Consider the following 27,191-nt stretch of genomic DNA (forward strand, 5'->3'; position numbering starts at 1 on the left):
ACATGCCTGATAAACTCATGGGTGTGATCTGCTTGAGAACCACAAGCTGTAGGAAAACGAGGAGGAGGAGTCCATAAGCTGCCACGAGGTAATGGCACAGACAGCTGGGGTCCTTCCCTACTGCTGGAGGGAAGCTCTATTAGTTACTTCTCTGCTGTGATAACACCCTGATGACTTAGGGAAAAGGCATTATTTTGGCTCACAGAACAGAGTTCATATTGCTCAATATTGTTTTTGTGATCTCTATCTTTGTTATTATATGAAAATACAATTCCAATATGTATAATGGTAAATAAAATTCCACTGAATGAGTATATACAATTTACTAATTCATTGTTCTAGTCTTGGCATTCAATGTGTCTAAAGACTTGGACATTATACGTGGAGATGCTGTGGACATTCTTGTGTGTCTCTCTGTATATATGTGTAACTGTCTCTGCCCATTTACACCCAGTACTGGAAATGCTACTTCATTAGACAATGGTTATGCCACTTTGTTTGATAGTACCAGACTGTTTGCAGAAGCTCTCATACCAACTTACACTTCTTCTTGGATACTTGCGATTGAATCCAGGGCCTTGCTTCTAGGGGAGGGCTCAACCAATTCACATTTTCACCATCAGTGTGCCAGGGTTCGAGCTCTTCAGCAACATTACTAATATTTAATAATTCCTTTCTTTTAACTTCAGACACCCTGGAATGTGTCATCTTTAGTTTTCATTTTCTTGATGGCTAATGAAACTTGGTACCTTTTCATGTGTAGATTTGCCAGCTGAATAACCGTCATAGATAAGAGCTTGTGCAGGTGTTTGCTCTCTTGTATAGTCTGTTTTCTTATCAGGAGAATTCTATCTATCTATCTATCTATCTATCTATCTATCTATCTATCTATCTATCTATCGGTCTCTGCATGTAAGAACATTGTCTTAAAGGTGACAAAAATGTCTCTTCCCATTCTGTTTTCTTTTCTCTTCATTTAATAGTATCTTTACATAAAAGATCTTATTGTGACATAGTAATAATGTAAGTTATTGATGTTTTATCTTATGCTCCATGCTTTTTTGTATGCTAGTCAAGAAATGTATGGCCAAGATCATAAAGAAAATCTTGCATATTCTCTTCTAGAGTTCAGTTGTCTCAACAGTAGCAAGCAATCACATGTAATTTCAGCTATGGGATGTTAAATTAATTGAAATAAGGCAAATGGGAAGAAAATTTCAATTTTCTGTTCATACTAGCCATGCATTTAAGGGTTCAAGAACCATAGATAGAGGACCCTTCCATTTGCAGAAAGTTCTTCTGGCCACATATGTTTAGAAACATCATTACTTTGGCTTTTGTGGTGGTAGATTATTATTAGTTCTGGGTAAGAGGATAATTAATTATGATCTTCTATGACCTGAATGGCTTGGCTCCTAGAACCCTGACTAGGGACATCAGGGTAAAAAAGAAAAGACAGATATACAGACACATGTACAGTAGAGTCAACATCAGGTGTGAGTTTTCTAACCTGCCATAACCTGGAACATCGAGGTGTCTATTAGGTTCAGCAGTGTGGAGGAGCTGGCTAGTCTCTGTGGGAGGTGTGTGTAGGAACAGTCTCAGGTGTAAACATCAGAGAGGAGGAAGCTGTAGTTGATAGCTTATGCAATACTGATTAATTCTCCATAACATTCATACTTGGACTTCTGAGGAAAGCTTTGCCATTTCTCTTGAGCCTGGGCCATATGGGTAATGTCTTTATGACTTTTCCATGAATCTGAGGCCTTGGAGTTCTCATCATGGCAGTGCCTCTGTCAACAATGATCATTCACTTACTAACCCATTTACTCAGGATTTGACTTACCCATGGCTTCCTACACTCCTTATAATGACCCTTTGTAAACAAAACAGAAGCAAAATTGAGCTCACGTGTCTCTATTAAAATGATTATATTTTATTTTATTATTAGATTTATAGCTATAAACTGCTGTGGGATGGTCTGTATGTCAAATGTACTGCTCTGATTGGTCAATAAATAAAACACTGATTGGCCAGTAGCCAGGCAGGAAGTATAGGCGGGACTAACAGAGAGGAGAATTGAGAGACACTGCCAGCTGCTGCCATGACAAGCAGCATGTGAAGATGCCAGTAAGCCACTAGCCATGTGGCAAGGTATAGATTTATAGAAATGGATTAATTTAAGATGTAAGAACTAGATAGCTAGAAGCCTGAGCCATTAGGCCAAACAGTTTAAATAATGTAAGCATCTGTGTGTTTATTTTATAAGTGGGCTGTCAGACTGCTAAGGCTTGGTGGGACCCGGAGAGAAAACTCTCCAGCCACAATAAGCCAGACATTGAAGAGCAGCAGCCATGGCTCTCTGCTACCCCATGCTGTGGGCTTCAACAATGGGCATAGGTAACACAGAACATGAGCAGGGATGCAGGCAAGCCAGTGCTGAAGGCTCCTCCTTCCCCAAACACTGCAAGTTCTGCAGGACATAATCAGGGAGGTGCAGCTTCATGTTCTATTAGCCTAGCCATGTGCTGTGGAGCTGCTTGAGGTCTCCAAAGACAAGGTTCCACTCAAATTTATCAGGCAGAGGCTGAGTGTGCACAATCACACCAAGAAGAACAGAAGCTATGGCCATGAAGAAGTCTGTCATCTGTAAGGACTGAGCCCACCATGTCCCCCTGCTCCCTTAATAATCTCTATGTGGTACAATAATGATAATAATAACTCAGAAATTGAGAAATCATGGTGAGGTAGTAGCAGGAAGAATTTAAGCCATTTTCCTATTGACTTGGCTTAATTTACTGTGGGGAGTGATGATGTAATGAATAGCCATCAGATGTTAGGGAAGCTGTGAGAGAAAATAGGAGAATATAAATTTTCTCATCTTTTGCAGGAAGATCATCAATGTTATCATAAATAAATACAAGTAGAGAAATTTGGATTTTACATCCTTTATGCATTTTTCTATCACAAATTCTTTCAGCCTAAGGAGAAAACTTTTAGGACAAAGCTGTTGTTCCTCTATTGTGAAGGAAAAATGGTGGATGCTCACTCATTAATTCTGTTTTGCTCATTACCCATTCTTCTATAAAATTCAGACAAATATAGAATTTGATATTGAGTATTTGGATTACCACAGACACTTTTCCATATTTTGACCATTCTCTTATTCTCATGCCGATATTTTTCTGATTTCTTATTTATCCTCCAGTCCTTGACAAACCACAGGCTTGTAAAAGCAAGTCTGAAAAACTAAAACAAAACAGATGTCCTGATGACTGCTAGAATCTACCAGCGATCATAAGCAATGGGTAGAAAAGACTGTAATGTTCTCCATCTCTTGCAACTACACTCTTAAAAATAGTTAATTCAAGTGAAAGAAATAAAATCATGCCACAACTCAAGGTCATGTAACTTTTCATGCTCTTTGCCATGAAATACTGCAATCCTGCTCTGGTCTAGGAAGTAGCCGAGTTTTCAGATTTGTCATGATGCACATGAACTCATACAGATTGTGTTCTCAATGTGAGCCAGTTGCTTTTTCTTGACATCCTGTTGAAGATTAATTATGCCACTGTTTGCATATAGCAAACATATTTGCCAGTACTTTCCTTCAAACTAGTTAAAATATAAGAGAAAATGGGTGTTTTTGTATATTTGAAAATTCTTTATACTCATTATAGTTATACTCATATATGGTTAGAAGTACTTATTATTTTAAAACTTAAGATTTTAAATCTTTAAGTCTGATACTATATAAACCCCATAGCATACTGCTAAATAAAAAACCCAAATTTGTCCAGTAGAATTCTGTTACAGAAGCAATTGAATTTACATAGGTGTCTGGAAGTGGGTACATCTCATGATAAATTTATAGCACATCAGGTATGGGTCTAAATAATCAACAAAAGCATTAAGAGAATGTTCTGTAACCTAAGTTTAAAATGTTGGTACATGTGCTGATTAGAAATAAGTTAGAAATGTTTTCATTTGGAAAAATAAAACATATTTTTAGATTTTAATTAGAAATACCAGTTCTCAAAAACATTGCATGAAATTACCCACTGTTTATATCCCACTTCCAAGAGTGCCATTTACACAGGGAGACTGTGCAGCTTTGCCAATGAAAACACCATCTCCACTGTAGGGGGATGTCTCTTCACTTCAGTAGGTGAAAATCCTATACACAGGTGTCATACCATTCCCACTACACATGGGGACTGGACTGGAACTCAGAATTGACATTTAGTATTATTTGTCAGTACAGTGAAATATGCAGGTTTAGTAAGATGACTCAGCAGATACAGGAGCCTGCCGAAAAGCCTGACGACTTGGGGTCAGTTCCCAGAATGCACATTAAAGATGGAAGGATAAAATCAACTCCATATAGCTGTCCTCTGAACCCATATATTTGCTGTGTAACCACACAATGCTAATAAAATATTAAAATTATAAAATACAGGTTATATCTAAAAATTCAGAGCTAGGATCCAGAAATAAGAGAGGACATAGGACATTTGTCTTTTTGGGTTTGGGTTTTCCTGCATATATACTATTTCCCAATTCCATTCACATACCTGAAAATGTCATGATTCCATTTTTTCATTGCAGATGAATCAAATTTCATTACATACATGTACCATATTTTTCATTGTTCCTTCATGTCTACTACTACAAACCTAGCCAATTATCCATGGCTGGCAAGGTCATACATCCTAGGAGAGAACTTTCTACTGTTATTTCCATAGCCCATATAATTTCTAATTGTATTCTAAATACTTATATCCATAGACAAATGTAGCTTTCACCCCCCATCAAAGAATCTTCTTTTTGCAGAAGATGGTGACTATTACAGAGATCTACAAGTCAAAATATATAAAAAATGATCATGGTATGTTCAAACCCAACTGATACATCTACAGTGTAACTCATAGACCTCTAAACCTTAGCTCAAAGTACTCTGAGAAAGAGGGAGGCAGAAAGATTCTAAGAGCCACACATGAAAACTAAGCTATACCCAGGGGATCTCAACAATATGGATAACTAAACTAGACCTGCATAATGAGAACTCTAGCTAACATGCCAAAGTGGATGGGAGAAGTCTCACAAGGCTAAGTCTCACAATAGCTACAGGTGGTCAATGGCTGCATGGCGAGGAAGAATCAGTTTTCTCCATGGAGAGGCCCTCTGATAGACTATCTAAATTTCAAGTGGCCAGCCCTAAACACATGTACATGTAAGCAACACTAAGTGGCCTCAGCAGGTGTATATATATATATATATATATATATATATATATATATATATATATATATATATGTACATATATCTACATATCATTGAAAACAGTAGTCATGTGTGAAAGTCTCAAAAAAATTTAAGAATTTCAAATAAAAAATGGAAATGTAGATCATGGAATAGAAGAAAGAGTAGTTGACCCTTGTTTCATATGGCTTGAGAAAAATCAACCTATGAAAAGAACATTTGTTTTTACCAGAATATAAGGATTCTATCAGGAAACTCCTGAATATTACTTTTAGTGGCACATAAGAAAAATAATTGTGCTAATTCTATCATCTAAATTCCTAAGTGCAAGTGCCACTTATTAAAACAGATTAAAGGATAGCTTTAAAATAAAAACAAGCTCAAGATCTTGACTGTAATATCATATGTTGTTTTGTTTAGTGTGCTATTTATGGAATAATTGACACAGGTGAAGGATTGTTCCTATGTTGTATATATTGTATTTTTCTTTTTCTGTGTTGGATGGGTTGCACAGATTCAGGGTCCTGTGAGGAAACAAAATCTCTGGAAAGAAAGGCATTTATTAAGAATAGGAAGGATGAGGGAACAGCTGGTTAGAAAGGGAATTCTGGAGGCTGAGTCAAGGTGATGGACCCAAGAAAAAGATTTCACGGGCTCATCTCTTGGCTACAAAATCTTGGATTAGTTCTCTCATAATAATAAGATATAAATAAACTATGTCAACATTTTCAAACATGATAATAGAATTATTCAAATTATGAATAAAGTGGAGGCAGTAACGAGTTTGGGCATGTAGGTCATGGAAAGAAAAGCAATGTTTTCCTTCCTCTTTGCTGTGTTTGAAGGCATTTTTTTTTAAAATCCATTTATGAAATGACGATTTATTGTAGAAATGCCTTTGTAAGCACTTATCTGGCTTTGAAAGATCCTGGGTGATACCAACAACCACATACCACAAAACAAAGATCAGTTAATTAATAATCCAAAACCATAATTTAGCAGATTTGAGTGAGACTGTGTTTTGTTTTGTAACAGTCAAGCTTAATATAATCCAAGGAATTCATGAAATTATATAACTATATATATATTAAAATAAATAAATAAATCATCATTATTTTTATATTACAGTAAATAGAAATAAAAATAAATATGAAATCATGCTGATAAATCGAGTCTTCTGCTTTCAAGGTGACTGAGTCAAATGAAAGACATTGACACACTAAAGTCTCGATTTTATCGAAGTGTCTTAGAAAAAGTAGTTGATTGCACTTAAGTGCTTCAACATTTAAGAGAATTCATAAAGTGTGTAAATATATACTCATGACTTACTAAATGTTTATGAATATGGTATTAAGTAAATTTACAGATCTCAGCATACTGAAAGTATAGTTAGAAACACAATTAGAGATAGATATTTTTCTTTTTTTTTTTTTTTTTTTTTTTTTGGTTTTCCGAGACAGGGTTTCTCTGTGTAGCTTTGCGCCTTTTCCTGGATCTCACTCTGTAGACCAGGCTGGCCTTGAACTCACAGAGATCCGCCTGGCTCTGCCTCCCAAGTGCTGGGATTAAAGGCGTGCGCCACCAACGCCCGGCTTAGAGATAGATATTTTTCACACCAAGGTTTGGTTCATGAAGAAAATAAAAACTCACTTTTGCCGTAATGAAAGCTCCAGCTTCGAAGGGACTGGCTAGATGACGCACAGACTTACAGAATGAACTGCTCCTGCAGAGGACCCTTGGCTATCAGTACCTGTGTCATCAGCTCCCAACTCCCTGTCATGCCAGATCCAGGGGCATCCAATACAGCTGGTCTCTATGGGAACCTGCGCTCATGTGCACACACTCACAGGAAACACACACACACATTTTTAAAAAGAGACAGTTTTAGGAATAGCACAGAAAATATCTTTGTAGAAGTGAAACCATTCTCTGTCTTTACAAAGAGAATGTTTAAAGACACAAAAATTTAACATTGCAAGTGTTTAAAGCAACAATAAACCTCACAGAACTGGAGTAACAGGCAGCAGCATCCACTTCGTTTCTCTTCATCAAGTTCATAGGAAGAGCATCTGGATGAGGCCAAGGGCTGGGGCATCACCTCAGGTTCTTTTTTTTTTTTTTTTACAATTTTTTTTATTCATTTTACATACCAACCACAGATCCCCCTCCCTTTCCTCCTCCCGCTTCCCCCACAGCCTTCCCTCCCCCACCCACTTCCCCATTCCCTCCTCTGAAAAGATAAGGCCTCCCATGGGGAGTCAGCAAAGCCTGGTACATTCAGTTGAGGCAGGTCCAAGCCCCTCCCCTTGCGTCAAGGCTGTGCAAGTTGTCCCACCATAGGTAATGGGCTCTAAAAAGGCAGCTCAGGCACCAGACCTGATCCTACTGCTGGGGGCCCCTTAAGCAGATCCAACTTCACAATACTGCCCATTCTCAAATATACACAAATGAAAACTTTCTGAAGAAAAGTATTACAGATAAAATGTCAGGCATAGAAAGCAAAAATGCCATTTGTTACATTTTAAAAGTGGAAGGTAAAGTTGATCTGAAAAAGTAGAGAGAGGAAGAGTGGTTGTCTTAGAGTTTGCTATTGCTGTGAAGAGACATTATGACCATGGCAACTCTAATAAAGGAAACATTTAATTTGTGGTGGCTCACTTACAGTTCAAAGGTTCAGTCCCTCATGGCAGGGAGCATGGCAGCATGCAGGCAGGCATGGTGTTGGAGAAATAGCTGAGTGTCTTACATCTTGCAGGTAACAGGAAGTCTACTGACTTCAACAGGAAGTCTACTACTTTCATATTGAGTGAAGCTTGAGAAAAAGACCTCAATGCCCGCCCCTATAGTGACACACTTCCAATGGAAAGTGTGACCCAGGTTAAAGGTGTGCCTTCCAGCCTCAATGTTTAGATTAAAAGCAGGTGTGATCTAGCCTCCTCCAACAAGACCACGTTTTCCTCTAACAAGGCCACACCTTCTAAGAGTGCCACTCCCTATGAGCTTATGGGGGCCAAATATGTTCAAACTACCACAGTGGTCATCGGAGCTTGGGATGGTTGTTGAGGGGAGTGTGGGAGAGAAAAGGGCTCATGGATAGAGAGGTATAGTTTGATAGGAGTAATGACTTTAAGGTTCAATATCACAATAGGTTAACTATGAATGATGTAATTAATTAGTTGAAGATTTCAAAATAGCTAGTAGAATCAATTTTGAGTGTTCTAAACATAAAGAAATGACTTCTGTGCCTGGGGTGGTAGATGTGCCTGTGACCTGATGTGATTATTACATATCTTACACGGGTACTGAAATCTAACACTACACCTCATAGATATGCCCAAGTACTATGTGTTAATACCAATGTGTTGCACTAATGCTAAGGTTCTGGTTTTGACATGAACTCTGGTCATGACAGGATTATCATGGGGAAAACTGGGTGCAGGGTACATGGGAACTGCCAATACTAATTTTGAAACCATGTGAGACTTTAATTATTTCAACATAAAGATGCTATAAAAATCTCTGTAGATCTTAGTTATTTCCTCAGATCTAATTTTAGGCTGTTCTGGAGAAGCAGGCAGGTGATTTTGTCATATAACCTCGGGGCCTTTCTAATGTCTTTCACCTCATTTGAATGCTCTATGAACTCCATTCACAGACACTTGCTGAGTCTGCTAATCTGGGCTTATTAATTTTTATGACTATTAACACACTTTAACACATTAGGAATCTGCCATAATCATAAATATTACAAAATATTTGTCCATGTTTATATAGAGAGACTCTACTCTCTGCAAGGTGCTGTGGTGAAAATTGCCTTTCAGGCATCCGCCCAGATTCTGTCTCCATGTGTAGTACAGAAACATTTTGGCTATCAAAGGTGCTGCTTTCTTGTTAAAAAATAACTAATTGCGTTTCCTTACACTTAGAAAGGAAACACCCCTCTTTACAGTGTCCCAGGGACTAACAAAATTTGCCTAGTGTTGACATTTCTAGTCTTATTATGTCCATTTTCCTTTCTGCTTTTTTTTTAGGACACACTCAGCTTCTTCTTACCCAGGAGACTTTAAGTTGCTATTCCCTTCGCTCGAGGAGGATAGCATAGGATGGCGCAGCTCCAAACAATGCAGTATCAAGACAGAACCATCAGATTTTATATTTAAATTATGAATTAATACAAAAATATGAATTAGTTTCAATGTTCCTAGAGCCTATTCAAGCATCCTTTGATACAAACATTGATGTGTGCACCTATGATTTCCCAAGAAAGATTGGGTCCAGAACATCTGGTTATGAGTCATGCTTGGGAGAACAGAGGTGTTACCATTTTGGAGAGCAGAAGTGGGCCTTGATGTGGTGAAGCAACTGTGGATGGATATTCCCCTTCTCTACCTATCTTTGCATATGAAAAGTAAAATATTGTCCTTTTGCTTCTGGGCCTAAGATTTGACGATTTAAGTACTGTCCATTTTACATATTTTATTTTAAAAATGTTTTATAATATTTTTTAAATGTTTTTTAACTGAAATTGAATCACACTACTTTCTCTCTCCTTTTCCTTCACCTCGCCCCTCCCAGCTACCCTCTTTCCAACCCTTCCCATGCTCCCCAACTCTCAAGTTGATATGCTAACTTTAATGATATGATTTCCTTGCAAGGATGTGAGCAGATAGGACTCAAATTAATGATTATTGAATTTTTGTTGTGACTTTCCCCTTTTCCATGCAATAACTCAAAAGTCTTAAGAAACACAGAAAATATGTCAAAACAAAGATAATGAAAAAGGCCAAAGGGATGTGAACATGAACTGAAACCGGAAAGGAAGATTAAACAAGTCTGTGTCTCACTTGCAAACAGGCCAAGAAATCATTGGCTGTCACCTCTCCCAAGTCCAGAATAGAAGAAAAAACTGCATCAATTATACATGTTTCTTTGTTTCTAACATCAGGTGTGTTTCAGTTCACACCCATTCCTAATAGACAAAAGAGCAGGAATATCTGAAAAGAGAGAATAATAATAGCAATACTAATGATGAGGATGATGATGAAATTATTAATTAATATATTATCTCATTCTTGTAGTGATGTTGAATTTCATTTCTGCTAATAAAGGGAAATGTTAACTCCAAGACTCAATTGCATGATAATGGGGGTGAGGACAGCAAGTGGAGGTTGTAAATGACAACTTAAAAATATATTCATACATATCTTCAAGATAATCACATACATTTTTTCCTTTCAGTCATGCCGTGATTTTTTTCTATAACAAATTAGAACCTGCCCCTAGGAAGAAAGGAAGCAGAGCCAGTAAATATCATCTATTTCTGTCTCACTGGCCAGGCATATTTTGGGCATCTGACTCAGCACGGTGCAAGCTGGGTGTCAAGACTCTTCTTTAGGTTAGGCAGACTTCCAGTGTGACAGCTGTCCTGGCTAGTTATCCAAGGACCTGGGTAGGAGCAGGTCTGAGAAGGTGGAGGCGTTGAACTTCTTTGTGAGTGGGGCATCTCTGAGTGGTCAGCATGTGATTGTTAAGGACGATGAGGTAGAAACCCAGATGTATTTCTGACTCTATGAAGCTCTGAATCGGGTGATAAGGATAAACACAGACCCAAAGGGATGTAGGATGTGAAGCAGAATGTGATCCCCGAAGAATAAACACAGGACTCAGATACAAGGAGCACAATGTAATTTTAGAAGAGGCTCCTTTTGAAAGTCATTTTCATTGAGAGCTATAGCATTTGCGTCTATTTAAAGAATTCAACAGAGACTTAGATTTTGGTGATGAGATGAATTAGTAGGAGAGGTAATGACCCTAGACAGAAAAACAGGATGTGACAGAATGGAGATGTGACAGACTGGAAAGGGTGTGTGAGGTAAGAAGTCACAGAGATGTGCTGAATGTTGAAGGTGGTTGAGTTTGGGTGAAGGATAACAGCCTGGAACATTGCTCAAACTCATAACTTACTGCTAAAAAAAATTGCAATTTGAAAGTCTAAAAATGAGCTAACGAGCATATACAGAGCCTGGAAAATACGTGTACATAACCCTTGTGTAAGAGTGAAGTGGAGTCACTGAAGAGACGGCTCAGGTGTTATAGATGCTTACCGCTCTTGCCCCGGACTCAGGTTCTAGCCCCAGCACCCAGGTTAAGAGGCTCAAATCATCTGGAACTTGAGCTCCAGGGATCCAATTTTCTCTTCTGGCCTCTGTGGGCAGCTGTAATTCATGTGCACAAACTGCCACACATAAACACACAGATACACATAATTTAAAAATAAAATTGAGTGATTTTGATGTAAAATGATTGGTTAGTCATCATATTAATATCAATATAGTATTGTGATATTTATTATATTGTCATAAGATTTGGTATGAAGCCAATATTGCCCAAGTCTGTCTTTCCAGTGCCCCTTTTGTAGGTATAGCTCCCAGGGTGCCTAAGGATGATATGACCTATCATCATGGCATTGACACACTAAAGTGGGGGTAATTGAGAGTGGTTCACTGAAGAAATAATGAACTTGAATGATTAGGATTAGAGAAAGTGATCAAGGTCAGGTGAAGCCTTGAGAACAGCTATGAGATGGGAAGCTGTGGCTCGAGCTGGGGAAGAAGACCAGAAAGAAATTGTAGCTTTCGAAGACAAATGTAGAAAAGCAACCTGTAACCTGAGTAGAGCCATTCAAACTGTTCCCTCACCCTCACTCCTTATCTCTTGCTGGAATCATCCACCATGCAAATGTCTTCTACCAGGGTGGAAGGTCTGTCATGCTGTCCTTATATTTCTGCCCCTTGGAGCACAGACAGAGCAGAGAATAATGGAGAATGACTTTGTAGGGGAGAGAAGACCAACTCTGGCCCAGGCATGAAAGGACACACTTTGTTTGCTCACAGGATCTTGGGAGGTCCCACGTTATTCACCTTAGATAAGCAAACCTTTGTGAGGTAAATTCAGGATATCTCAATAGAGCTTATAGGGCTGAGCTGCCCAATGTGAAATACAGTAGGCTTCTATCATTTTCCAGTGAGTTTAACCTCCTCCACCCTGAGCATCCCTATCCTATGAACAGGAATGTCATTGCTTGCTCGGGTTTGGGGACAGGTAGCTGCACAATATCAATGATTACTTGGAAAAGGACCAGGTGCCAGTAGTACTTGTTAAGACTTCATACGTCTATTTTCTCCTTGCCCTCAAATATGGCATTTACATATCAAAACCTTCAAAACTCCCATGCTGCAAGCTGCTGAGAGTAAGTCTCCACCATCTTTAATTATAAGACAAGCTGTAAATCAACCACCTGCAAGAGAAATCCATCCAGGTGCTTGTTTCTGACTTCTGCAGAGTAGGCTGGGTACGAGCAAGGTTATTTTCTGTTACAAAAATTTCTTTCTGGGAGAACAAAGGGAATGGAAGAGGGTTGTAAAACCTTTTAGAAAGTGCCACTCATCTCCAAGGCTTCTACCTAGGTTCCAACAAAAGAATTAGACAGTTAAAAAAAAACTACCCACCTTAGAGGAAGACAGCTAGTCAGAATTAGATACCAATGAATTAGAGGTGACATCTTGATTATGGACTCTCTTGTTCAAGAAATGTCATACAATTATCTTCAAAGTAAATAAAATTTCTAGCTGGCAAGGCTGGACACAAACATAGTCATGTTGGTTTGCACTGTTCTACTTCCAGAGTCCTTCTCAGGCCCTATAGCTAGTATCCTCTCCATGCTGTGGGACAGGAGAATAGGTAATAGAAAGAGCCATCAGGATTCACATATGAAAGAAGCCAGGCTGCAGAGGAACACCGAAAACCCGTTCCCACCAAGGTGTCGTGTAAAGCAGCATGCTCCGCTCCAATAAAAGCCCCTCGATTGCTGGATGTGGGAGAAGGCAGGTGATATGTGAATAACCCATAAATGATCATTGTGCTGTGAAAGAATAGGGCATTAAATGCCCCCATCTTGCTGATATGTGGGTAAAGACAAATGATATGTAAATGACCTATAAAGGGTCATGGTGCTGGGAGAGAACAGGGCATTGCAGGTTTGGACCTGTCCGGCTCACTACCTGACTTCCAACCCGAGAGTGTTCAGAGTGTTCTTCCCTTCCTTAGTGAGCTATCTCTATTTCTGCCAATACTCATGTGTCCCTGGTCCAGTCTTTTCTCTTTGGGAGCAAGAACCCAGAAATCTCAACATATGCCCACCCTCTAGACATATTTCCACATCTATGACACTGGCCTGGAAGAAGGCACAGGCTCCAGGATCTGGGAGACACAGCTCTGTTGTATTCCAAGGACCGGGGATCTCCCCAAGGTGCTCCCCTCCCATTTCTTTTGCAGAGCAGAGGCTCTAATGACTCTTGACCTCTTGCTGCACGAAGCATGGGGTTTAGAGAGCTTTGAATGTAAATGTGGAGCTTTTTGTGTGTGTGTGTGTATGTGTGTGTGCTTTCAATGTCTTTTTAATTAATTAATAATTGATTTTCTTCTACCGTCCTCCTCTCCTCCCAGCCCTTCCCTTATCCTCCCCTCTCCCCTAACCATTTCCCATCCCTTTCCTTCAGAAAAGTTCAGGCCTTCCATGTATATAAGTCAGCCATAGGATATCAAGTTTCAGCAATACTAGGCACCTCCTCACCTATTAAGGCTGGATGAGGCAACCCAGCAGGAGGAAAGGGTTCCAAGAACAGGCAACTGAGTCAGAGAAAGCCCCTGCTCCCTCTGCCAGGAGTCCCACAAGAAGACCAAGCCAACAACAGCAACGCATGTACAGAGGGCCCAAGTCAGTCCCATGCAAGTTCTCTGGTTGGCGGTTCAGTCTCATGAGCCCTTATGAACCCAGGTCAGTTAACTCTGTGTCTTTTCCCATGGTGTCCTTGGCCACTCTGGCTCCCAAAATCCTTCCTCCTCCCTTCCACAGGATTTCCAGGGGTTTGCCTAATGTTTGGCTGTGGGTGTCTGGAGATACAGAACCTGAACCAAGCAAGACTTCCAGAGGAGAGATTGGGACCCTAACCCAGCCACACAACTTCTGACCTACAATTTGTCCTGCTTACAAGATATGCTGGACAAAAGTGGTGCAGAAATTATGGGAGTGGCCAACCAATGACTGGTCCAGCTTGAGACCCATACTATAGAGGGAGCCCACCCCTTACAGTGCCTGAAAGGCCAGGATCCAGAGGTTGGGCAGCCCAGAGACCTAGGATGGAACCAAATATGACTGGCAAAAAGAAAAAAAAACAGTTGATGAAATGATTCCTAACAATATTCTGCTATATTCATAGATTGTTGCCTAGCCCAACTGTCATCAGAGAGGCTTCATCCAGCAACTGATAGAAACAGATGCAGAGACCCCAAATGTGTTTTTGAATGAAAGAGGCAATAGACTTGCAGTGTCTTGGGTGTAGATTTTTTTAAACATAAGGGGAGACTGCCCTTTAAAAATCTAAAAGACAGTCTTGCTAAAATATCCAGACTCTGGTGAAGTACTTCTGGAAACACTATAAAAATATGTGCAAAATATTAAAGAATAAAATATATATTCCAAAGGACAAAAAGGTATGAAAAACAGATAAAATATTTCCTAGTTTTTCATACCTCTCAATACAGAAAGAACAAATCCCATTTGATGAAAATCATTGCATTAGTTTATTTTTTTTTTTTTTTTGTTTTTTGAGACAGGGTTTCTCTGTGTAGTTTTGGAGCCTGTACTGGAACTTGCTCTATAGACCAGGCTGGCCTTGAACTCACAGAGATCTGCCTGCCTCTGCATCCTCCGAGTGCTGGGATCAAATGCGTGTGTCACCACCACCCTATGGAACTGGACTAGGCCCTTTGGATAAGTGAGACAGTTGTTTAGCTTGAACTGTTTGGGGGCCCCGAGGCAGTGAGACCCGGACCTGTCCTTAGTGAATGAGGCGGCTTTTTGGAACCTAGTGCCTATGCTGAGACACTTTGCTCAGCCTTGGTGCAGGGAGGAGGGGATTGGACCTGCCCCAACTGAATGTACTAGACTCTGCTGACTCCCCAGGGGAGACCTTGCCTTGGAGGAGGTGGGAATGGGGGGTGGGTTGGGGGGGAAGGATGGAGGGTGGGAAGAGGGAGGACAGGGGAATCCATGGTTAATATGTAAAACAAATAGAAAATCTCTTAATAAAAAGAAAAAAAAGAAAGTAAAAAAGAAAAGAAAAGAAAATCATTGCATTATAGCAGGCTTCCTAACAGTCCTCCTGCTGTGGTTGTGGTGAGTCTTAAAGAATGATATCGTCATGTTCAATCCTGGGGCTCTAGAGGACTGTGCTCCAGTGAGCTCCTGGCTGAGGGGAAGCAGATGGAAAGTAGAATCCTGGAAAGAAACTGTCTGCAGAGATTGATTGACTAGAACTGAAGTACCTTGGAGGGATTGAAATGTTGCAAGTCCAGAGGCTAATTACCTTATCTTGGGCTAGTTTTAGTCCCCTCCACCAACAGCCATTCTTCACCCACCTCTGTATCAGAACTAATATCCCACGACTAATTGATTAAAAACCGTTTGAAACCTATTAACTTAGCAGACTACTAGCTTCTACCAATCCCCAAACTGAGAAAACTTGCTTTTATTTGTGACTCTCTTTGTTCTGTAAACTATAAAACTTCATGAAACAGCTTCCACATTGGAACATTGGATCCGAGGAGACCTAAATGTTTGTTTCTGGTCTCTAATCATCACTAATTTATGCTCTAAAATAATCTGTATCTTTTATTCCTTTGAGATGAGAGCTGTTTCTATTAAAGACAGAGTCACATCATCAGCGGCAATAACTAGATAAATGGACAGTGGAGGACACAAGGAGAGAGGACTGCCTGGAACTGCCCATCATCAGAGCTGCAGAGATGGAAGGCAAAACATCTGGACTATGTACAATGTCTGGGGTCAATACACTTATGCTCAGCAGGCATGGCAGGACACACTGGTCGAAGTAGAAAAGGCTTTCTGTCATGGTGATACACACCTGTGATCTGAGCACCAGAGAGATTCAGGTAGAGGTGAAATAAGGTTCAGGCCAGTCTAGGCTCTACAGGGAGAGCCTGTCTGGAAAATGAAGAAGCAGATTAGATTAGATTAGATTAGATTAGATTAGATTAGATTAGATTAGATTAGAAAATGGGAGAAACCACTGTTTGGTTTACCTGGGACAGATTCTGAAAGAAATTAATACACAGGAACTTGTTGGGGGAGTCACTCAATGAAAGGATTATTTTTGAGGGAACACAGCACCAAAGCCCAACTAGCAGAAAGAAAAATAAGATCAGGGGGCTCCCTTCAGCAGATCCCAACAGAGAGCTCTGGAGCTGATGGGTCAAACACAGGCTAAAGATGCTCCTAGTGAGGAGCATAATCTTAGAGAAGTACATTCCCTGTGGCTGAAGGTGATTCTGGCCAAAGGACTTACTTATAAGGTCTTAGCAGGCAGGACTCCTAAAGCTGGGAGAATGGGTGCTCCATCCTGCAGAAAGGAATACAGATAGTACACTGTGGGCTCACCTGCAGTAGCCACAGTCCAACATTGCTGTCAGGTCAGCTGGGGCAAGAGAGAGCATCACTTTAACGGAGGAGTGCATCGTTATGATGTACCAACAAAACTTTGCAAACCTTGAGGATGAGAAAGATGTCTTTTTCCTCTGCTTGTCACTCTATAGAGTCAGGTGGTTACTTCCAGCGACTGAGAAATGTATGCTCGCCCCTTCAGTCTTCCAGAGTTGAAGTTAGATGGGGTGAAAGAGAAAAGATGACTACAAAGAGCCTTCTGACCTGGTCTGCATTGGTCAGAAGCAGGCATGTAGTGTCCAGGGAAGGTAATATTCTCCATGCCAATGGGGTAAGTGGGATTGGTGAGCACCTGCCAGTCTCAGGGTCCAGCAGAGATCAGGATCATGCGGTAGGCAACATTGCCAGTATCTAGTACTGAACAGAACATGCCCAGGTTTTTCATTTGCTTATCAAAATTAATATTTAAAATATATTGACTTCTGGATTTTTTTAACAACACTGAGTTGCTCTGAAGTCACAGAACTCTTCTTAAATAGGAAAAGGTGCTTTGTGTATACAGTTCAATGTTTTTACTGAACTGATAGCAAAGCCACACTTTGGAATCTCTCTCCAATGCTTCCTTCTTGGCTTGTGGTTTGGTATTTGTGTAGAACATCTGTCAAAACTAGCAGAGCAGAGAATCAGAGACGTGGGGGCTCATCCCCAGAGTCAGTTCTCTCCAAGGGATTTGAACATGATTCAGAGGGCTTTTGGAAGCCTGCAAAGGTATCAACAGGATGGTGATCCAACACTTCCCATCTGGAATATGCCCATCCATGCAAGAAGGCAGAATAAGGTACCATTTGAACAATGATGCAATCATGATGCATTCCAGAATTTCATTTGTGGTTTACATAAATATATCATACATGTTGCTATTTATAACAACCAGAAAGGAAAGTTAATTTGGTATGACCTTCTTTCTTGAGCTTCTTCCAGATTAGATGTGATCAGATGGAGCCACCTTCTTTCAGGAGGGAACTTCAAAGGCATGTGTCTAGTGTGCAACCCCGCTAGCTGTCTGTTCATCTCTGCAGTAGGAGGGCTGGATATGAAGCTCGTTAGCAGAAGAGCCCTTCCTTAGAAATCTCTGGTCCTGCTACAAACCAAGGGCTTACAGTGATTTTTTTTTTCCCAATGGATACTTAATGGCAAAAAAGACATTAGTGAGTAGGAGCTGAGAAAAGAGGTAGCTATGACTTCTGAATTATGGCCAAGGCAAAAAATCCTCAGTTTTCTGCTTCATGCAGTAGTTAGATCTAGCTGAAAATGGACACCTGGCAAGAAGTCTTTCCCTGCTGTCTCTCTTCTCCCCCCCACTCCGGCTGAATTCTGACTGAAGAGGACACTATTCTATCACTGCTAGTGCTTTAGCTATGCAGGTTTGATTCAAGGCTCTACCCCATACATGTTCCATGTAACATGATGCTGGCAGAGCTCCCCTCTCTCAGAGAAGCAGGAACCATTTGTTGATAGCTTTAGCAGGGTTTCTATTAGAGCCTGCATCTGAAGCCAGAGATTGGAAATCCCTAGCAGCCATGACTCACATAAAAATTACCAGGCTGCTGTGAAACAGAAAACCTGAATGCTGCAGGATTTTCCTCAACCCTCCTTCCCCACCTTTCTTGCTTCTACCACAACACTGAGGGGAGGGTGGGATGGGAGGAGGGAGCAACAGCCCTGATTAGGAACCTTTTCTAGTTTTGGCAGGTCTGAGAATCCCTTCTGATTTGTCTTTATTTTCAACTCATTTTCATACTCACACTGAGCCATTCAGGGACCACCTGAGCTTTTATAGACCCAGGTTTCACCAGTTCAGTTCTTAGTAAACTCATAGCTCTGTTCAGGACCCTGGCAAGATTCCAAGGTCAGACTCACGGGACCACGGGAGAGGAAAGATTAACACCAGTTACTTCAAGACTCATTGAGGAAAGGGCCTTCAAAGATTTGCCTTTGAAATTTGTCAGTCAGACTCCTCCAAGACCTACCTTCATGACTTGCTAGAGAGGTTCTTCCAAGCCCTGCCTTTGAAATACACTGCCCCTGACACTCTCACTGGTGGCCTACTCCCCTTTGACTGGTGTTTCAAAGAAAGACTCTCAGTAGGCATCATGAATGTCCGCCAAGAGCTTAGACATATAACTTAACTGGGAACCTAACCTTTCCTCAAGCCCCTGACTTAGCATCTCAAGACTTTTGAGAGTTCAGAAATACAACACTTGCAACCTCTCTGTTGGCACCTCAGTATCACCCAAATTTCAGATCCTCTGTTCTCTGTTTTGGATTGTCACACTTAAGCTGTGATTTTCTGTTTTCTTTCTGAAATTTTCCCACTTGAATTATTACTTCTGCATGACAAAAAAAGTTCCCTTTGTTTACTTCGTTATCTGCTCAACTCCACTCTTGGAGGGAAGGCAAGACAAGAACCAGATTGAGGAGTCCGCCATCATATAACTACTGTAGCATGGCTCAAGCTTGGCCATAGCCATTTGTGGCATCCCAGTGATTAAGAGTCTTGATGTATGGGGCCACAGCTTCCTTACCTATAATCTTAAACAGATAGGTCCTTCTAGCCTTCATCACAAATCCACCAATTCATGTTTGTGGTGGTGGTGAGTGGCTTCCACCTCTGGAATGAAGGAAATCTTCAGTTGAATACCAACAGTTCTGTCCACCAGTGGGTGCTTAAGCTAGTCATTCAAGTTCCCAGAGAAAGATCAGCATCAATTGTGCAATGTACTGTGGAGAAATGGAGGGTCTAGTGGTTTAAATGATAAGGACCCCTAGAGGCTCATATATTTAAATGCTTGTCCTGAAGTTGGTGGAACTGTTTGGGAATGGATTAGGAGGTGTTGACTTCTTAGAGGAAGTGTGTCAATGGGGGTGGATGTTGACATTTTAAAAGCCCAGGGCCATCTCAGTTAGCTCCTTGCCCTCTTCCCTTTGCCTCATGATTTTTTTCTAAACATGTAAATTCTCAGCACTGCTTCAAAGCTATGCATGCTTGCCTGCTGCTATGTTCCCTGCCATGATAGAAATGGAATCTACCACCTTCTGGAACTATGAGCCACAAATCAAATGTTTTTTTTAATAACTTGCCTTGCTTATGGTGTCTATTCACAGCAACATAAAATATTCCAGAAAAAAGCAGGAATATAGTAACATGCTTTTAACATATGAGACTAAAAGTAATACTATGGCAATACTAGAAGCTGTAAGGCTGGAAATTCTTCTGCCAATAATAACGCTGGTAAGAATGACTTCTAGGGGCTGGAGAGATAGCTCAGTGATTAAGAGCACTAGCTGCTCTTCCAGAGGTCCTGAATTCAGTTCCCAGCAACCACATGGTCACTCACAACCATCTGTAATGAGATCTGGTGCCCTCTTCTGGCCTGCAGGCATACATGCAGGCAGAACACTGTATCACAATAAATAAATACATCTTTGAAAAAAAATGACTTGTAGTTTAGGTATTGTTGTGTATCATTGTCTCTGAATCAAGACATTGCATGCTGGAGGGAGGCTCATTGAGACTTAGGAAGTGAAGAATATTTAATAAGCACAGGAAGTAAATAACTTGTGAGCCTCAGGAAGTTCCTGAAACATATAGGATTCATAAGCATACCCCACCCATACACACTCCTGAAAGTTATATAAGCTGTAAGGACTGATGGGGAGAGGAGACTTTCAATCTTCCTAACTGCTTTCAAGTAATGCAGAGGGCTTCAAGGAAGTACCTTTCATCAGTTGTCACGCCTGCTGTTGTGGGTTTTTCAGTGATACAATTGCTTTTGTGACACCCGTGTCCCTGCAAATAATTCCTCATGCATATTCCTGTAAGTAGCTCCAATAAAATCACCAGCTTGCTGGGGTGGACTTTGGTGGGATTGTTCCCCTGTTCTGCCATCAGTGCTTTATCTGTAATAAACAGACATTTGATTACATCTCCCCACAGTCACACAACACACTCTACCATGGCCTGTCTCTGGGGTTGATCCTGTGGCTAAAAAATACGTGTATTTAGAACAGATGAGATTAAACAATTATAGTAAGTATATAGTAAGATAATTTTTTGGACCATTTTCTTTTAAAAATGAACACCACAAGGCAAAGAAAAAAATAGTCCAAGAAAACAGCAACTGATTTTTACAGAGGAAGAATCTGAAAAAATGTTTTTAGACACTTAAACGAAATGTTGTAAGGTCTTTCATCACCCAAGCCTATATCATCTGTGAAACTGCATATGCTGATGTGTGTACATGTTTGTGCACTCATACATACACATGTCATTCCAGCAAAATTCCCCAGCTTTGCAGACATGCTCACACACTGACAGCAATAGTATCAACATCTGTCATTTTTTTCACACCGAGAGCAATAGAGCACATTGATATAAAAAAAGAAAATGAAGCTTTCAATCAGCTCTGGATAAAGGGTAGATGTCAAATAACTATATTTCTAAAATTGGAAACACAGTGCATGTTCAAGTGCTGGAAGGCTCACTCACTCATAAATACAGGGATGCTGCTGGCACCAAGGGGTGGATTTTCTCACCAAGGGGCTTCTTAATGGTAAGTGTCTTTCAGAAAAGTGCCTGTTAGACACTGGGCTAATTTAGCTTCTTGCACCCTACATGGGTTCCAGGATAGGTCCAGTCTTGGGATATAAATTTGGACTGAAAACAGAAGGTTATACACAGTCTTACATAGGGTCTAGAAGTTGGAATTTACCTTTTGAGACTAAAAAGGAGTGTATCTAGAATAATTTGGAATTTTGGTTCTCCCCATTTGCATCTTCGTAGAGCAGTGAGCTGTGAGACCTGGGCTTCATGGACTTCATACAACTAGAAAATACCTTTGAGGAGTTAATCTATGTGCTTGATTTTATTGTATCTGGTTTTGTTTCCCTTTGCCAATTCATACAGTCTGTTTTCTCTGTGCTTAGTTAGATCAGATAAATGGCAGGACAAAAAGCAGAGGTCACAGGCAACAGTAATGGTGCTTTCTTTATAAGAATTCACGGAGAGCCCGCAGTTTGGAGGGAATGTGAAGGGTACAGGAGAAATAGCAGCAGAAGCAGAGTGACTCAGAGAAGGAGAAGGGACAATGAGGCTACTTTCCTCCAAGACCTGGGTTATAGCAAATAGGAATAAAAGACAAGCTTCCTGAAACATCCTGCAGAAGATCCAAAGGTCCAGACATGAGTGTTGCATTACACCTAGGGAGGTACCCCACAGCTGATGTTACTCAAGTGTTTGGGAAAATAGGGACAATAGACAGCTTGAGTGTAAGCTGGATGTGTATAGAAGCAAACACCAAATACCTTCATCACCTCATGAGTGTGCCTAGTGCCAGGAGACATGGTTTAGCCCTAAGGATTATGATGATCACATTTTGCAGTATGACTGTGGTGAGGGATAGAGTACAGACTGAGCTATCACCTATAGAGTAGGAAGGCATCTACTTTCCTTGTTCTTGGTTTTGTTTTGCACACCTGAGTTTATGAGCAGGAATTCTTACTTCCTCTGTTTGATAACTAACATTTCTCAAAGAAGCTGTAGGCTATTACTTTTTATATGAGGCTGCTATAAGAACTGTTTCTGCCCCCTCACACCTGGAGAGGAATTCCCCATAGGAGAGCCAACAGTACTGGGGAGTCCGTGAGCTCTATTCTAGTCCATGCAGCAGTACCTTCCTTTACCATCAGTTAGGACTAAACGTCCTGAGGCAATAACAAATCCCCCACTATCACTCCTGACACAGGAGGGAAAGACAATAGCTTAGTAACCTTGGACTCTATTTGGTGCCAATCAAGCAACAAGATAACACCTATGTGGAAAATGTGCAGGTTTCAGTCCAGATAACTGAATAATGCTTTTCCCTCAGGTTCTGGGCCAAACCACAGTCAATTACCTATCTATTATCTATCTGTCTGTCTGTCTCTCTATCAATCCACCTATCTATTATCTTCGTGAGTCTGCTTTATATTGCTTACAATGATGATTGCCTGTTATATCTATTTTACAGCAAACTTTTCTTTTCAATAAAAAATATTTGAAGGAACTTTCAAATAAGAAAATATTATACAGTGAGATTTTTCTAGACCCAAAGTCTAGTTGTCCCAATGAACTTCTGAACCAGTAAAGTAGCCATTCTGAAGCTGTGGAGTTTCAGACTGGGTTTTACACATTTGCTATCAATTATATTACATGCACTTATCTACTACAAAAAAATGAGAAAATTAATGGCAGAGTTAAAACAAGAAAAATAATTACCTTTATATCCCTTTTCATCTGAATTTTCACCAGTCCATCATCTGGATTTCATATTTCCTCATCACCTAATATTTACCCTTATTTTTCTTAGTACATGTTAAACTGTAGCCATATGTACATTTTATTATATATGTATACATATATAATATAGACTAGGATCTGCCTATGAGGGAGAACATGGATTTTTTTCTTTATGAGGTTTCATGACCTCACTTAATATTATACATTCTAAGTCTATCCATTTTCTTTCAAATTCTGTGATTTTATTCTTTTAAAGAACTAAATAGTATTTCATTTTATACACATGCTGAATTTTCATTATCCATTCATCCTTTCATGCCCAACAGTTTTATACCATTTTCTTGCTATAGTAAATGAAACAGCAATAAACATGGATGCAGACATCTCTGTGACAGGGTATGGAGTTCTCTAGAGTAAATAGCTAGGTGGTAGCTCTAGTTTCTGTTTTTTGAGGAATTTCCAAACTGATATCCACTGATATTAATTTGTACTCACAACCATCCCATCAGCAAATAAGGGTTCCTCTTTCTCCACAACCTCTCCAACATTTGCTGTCAGATTTCTTGATAATAACTATGCAGACTAGGCTGAGGTGGCATCTCACACTAGCTCTGTTTTATTTTTACTTTGTCAGCTTTCTTTCTTTCTCTTTTGGCCTTTTCTCACCAAAAAAAAAAAAAAAAAGAAAGATTTTTTTTTACAATATATTCTGATCATGCTTTCCCATCCCCCAACTATTCCCAGCTCCTCCTCACTTCCTTACTTACCCAACCCCATGCCCTTTCTTTCTCACTCTTTAAAAAATAGTCAGTTACTTTAAAATTCCCCAGTGCTCCAAGCATTTCTCATTCCCTTGAGAGAGTAAGGATTTGTTTCATGCATTGTGGAGCTCGGCTCTTCCATTTAGAGCAAGAGGGGGGAAATGGTAAACAAGGCTCTGCCCAAATTCTCATTCATTTTGAATTAAGAAATTTGAACTAAAACTAGCCCTTAATAAATTACAGATAGAAAAATGAATTAATAGGGGCATGCATTTAGAATAACAAACTCAAAAATAATGTTTACAATTCAGTAGTTATGAAACATATCAAACTGTTACCCACCTCATTTTGTTCCTTTTGTGTCTCTGATATTTATTTGTCTTAACCAGTAAAGTCTGGTGAGATTGTGATATACTTAAGAATAAAGTAACAATTAAAATCTTACAAATAGGATGTGCGCAACTTTTGAAGTCCTTAATAATGTGTCTCTCTGGGAAAATGCAATTCAAATACTTCTAAGGTGGAATATTATTTCCAGAAAGTTTCATGTGGAACCAAGAAATACTATGCACTTCCTACATCATCTCAACTATTTATAGGAGAGTTAAGTTTTTTATACTCTCGAGGGTTATCTTAGTGTTGCAGAAGGCAGCTGAAAGTTATAGGCCGCCAATGCCCTTTGATGTGATGATAAGCATTTATTCTTGCATTTATCACTTGCCCAGCATTGCTGAGTGCCTAATCTATCCCAGTGTGGATGGCCTGACTTTGTAGAGAAATAGGTACACAATACAGAAGCTCTCATGAAGCAAATAGTAGCCATCTTTTCTCAGTACGGATCTTGAAAGGGAAGCGAAGGTGGCTAAACTTCCCAAGTAAAGAAAATATGCAAAACCATGAATGTATATGGGAGAAAACACAGAGAGACACTCAAACTGTGGTATCCAGATTCTAAAATGGCTGCCAGTGATCTTCACTGATGTTCATGCCCTCATGAAATATCCTTTAACAATGAAGCAAGATTAGTTTAGGTGACCCATAGACTATTGTGGAAGTGCTGATGTGTTATTGACAAGCCTCATCAGAGAGGAAAACATTGTCTTTTCTACTTTGGTCTTATGGACTAGTTACTGTAAAGGAAGTCAGTAACCATATGATAAGGATGAGAAAACTGGGAAGAGGCCCACAAGGAGAAATTAAGATTTCTCATCAACACCACCAACACCTTTCCAGGCATGAGAGAGGGACTTCTGGGAGAAGTTCAGTTGTCTAGTCCAAATCAAAGATTAAATGACTGCAGACCCAATTCCCCTCTAACTGCAATCTTGAAAGAGATTCAGTCAGAAGTCCTGAGCCAAGATGCTCCTGGACAATACATAAACAACAAAGTGCTAAATTCTTGTTGTTTTAATGTGAAATTTTAGAATTATTTGTTACACAAGCATAAAGAGCTAGTACAAATTATTTTAGTCTCTCAAACCTAAAGGCAGTTCTGTACCCTTCCTTCCCTTAATGGACTCAACAACCTACTGATGTCAACTGTGATGGCTAATTTGATGTTTCCTCTTGATTGTTCCAGGATCAACACTGTGTTTTATGTCTATGAGGATAGTTTCAGATGAGATTCACATTTGAAACAATGGACTTAATAAAGTGCCCCTCTCAGGGTGGAGTATTAGATAATCTCTTGAAGAAGAGGACAACCCATAAGGCAGAGGAAGGGAAGATCCTGAATGGCCTGCTCTCCTCTATGTAGCAAATTCCAATACATAGACAATAAATAAGGACATGTCTATGATATGTAAGAATGAGTAAGTGAGTTGATAATTTTTGTTAGCAGACACCTTTGACCCTCACCATTAAAATTCTAGACACATGTGTCCACCAGGAGGACCATTATATGGTCATGATTTTATACAAGTCTGATCCAGAACATCTATGAAAAATCACAAAGGAAGCTGGAAAGAGGAATGGGACTTCTAACATAACCCTCTCCAGGACCTCTGGCTCTTACAATCTGGACTGTAGGCTTGAACTTCTGTCACATGCTGACTGAGCTCAATTGTGGCTCAATTATAATTTATGAATCATTTTGGTTGTCATAGGCCATTATCATAACTGAATGCCTTGGCCTTATTACAACACCTGCATTCATCCATCTCAAAAAATGGACAGTCAGACACTAAGTGCCTGTTGAGAAAGCCATTCCCAAGCTGTGCAGGTTAGTGCTGGTTTCTGATTACTCCCAGATGGCCTCTCTGGGGTGACATTATAATTTGTGTTCTCCATTTAGAGGAATAATTACAAGACACCCCATTATAACATTTGCATATTTTAACCCCAGTTTGTTTCAACATTTTCTAACTGTACTGTGAGACTCAGAGAGTTTTTCTTTTTCTTTTACTTTCTTACAATAATTATTTGCCCTTCAAAAATATAGTTATGCCTTGTCAAGTTTTGCCTTTCTTAAAAATATTTACAAATACACCAGGAAATGGTTAAGTTAGTAAACTGCTTGATTTGTAAGCATGAGGACCTAAATTTGGACCCCTGTATGCAATTAGAAAGCCATGTAGGATAATGTGCCTCAGGAATCCAACCCAAGCAGATCCCTGGAGTTTTCTGGCTAGCCAGTTCCGTAGAATCGATGAGATTCAGGTTCAGTGAGAGAACTTGTCTCAAAAAATAAGGTGGCTGTTAGATACCAGCTTGACTTTCCTGTGTTCAATGAGTCAAGGTGCTGCCTACTATTCACCTTATGTTTTGAGGTAAGTTCTCTCTCTGAACCTGAATATCAGCAAATCTATTCAAGGTGGCTCACCCTTACTGGGTAGTGTCCATCATACTGGAAGATACTTTCCTTTCTATCAAAGGAGACAGGTAAACATCAACCCAGCTACACACCCTCTGATCTGCCTGCAAAAGATATACTGGTGAAATAGTGGCACTGAAATTGTAGAATAAAATCTGATTGGAAGCCGGGCGGTGGTGGCGCACGCCTTTAATCCCAGCACTCAGGAGGCAGAGCCAGGTGGATCTTTGTGAGTTTGAGGCCAGCCTGGGCTACCAAGTGAGTTCCAGGAAAAGGCGCAAAGCTACACAGAGAAACCCTGTCTCGAAAAACCAAAAAAAAAAAAAAAAAAAAAAAATCTGATTGGATTTAAGGCCTAGAACCAGAGAGTAGAGAGGCCATGGGTCTAGAGAAAAGCCAAACACTACTGTTCTGCTAAAGGAATATAGCAATAAAGTGACTTCTAATGACATTATGTTAAACTTACCATCTTGTTCAGCATGGGAACAAATACAGAGA

Source organism: Peromyscus californicus, unplaced genomic scaffold (genome assembly GCF_007827085.1).
Source record: "Peromyscus californicus insignis strain IS unplaced genomic scaffold, ASM782708v3 Scaffold_11__1_contigs__length_118956290, whole genome shotgun sequence".
In the NCBI taxonomy this organism is placed as follows: Eukaryota; Metazoa; Chordata; class Mammalia; order Rodentia; family Cricetidae; genus Peromyscus; species Peromyscus californicus.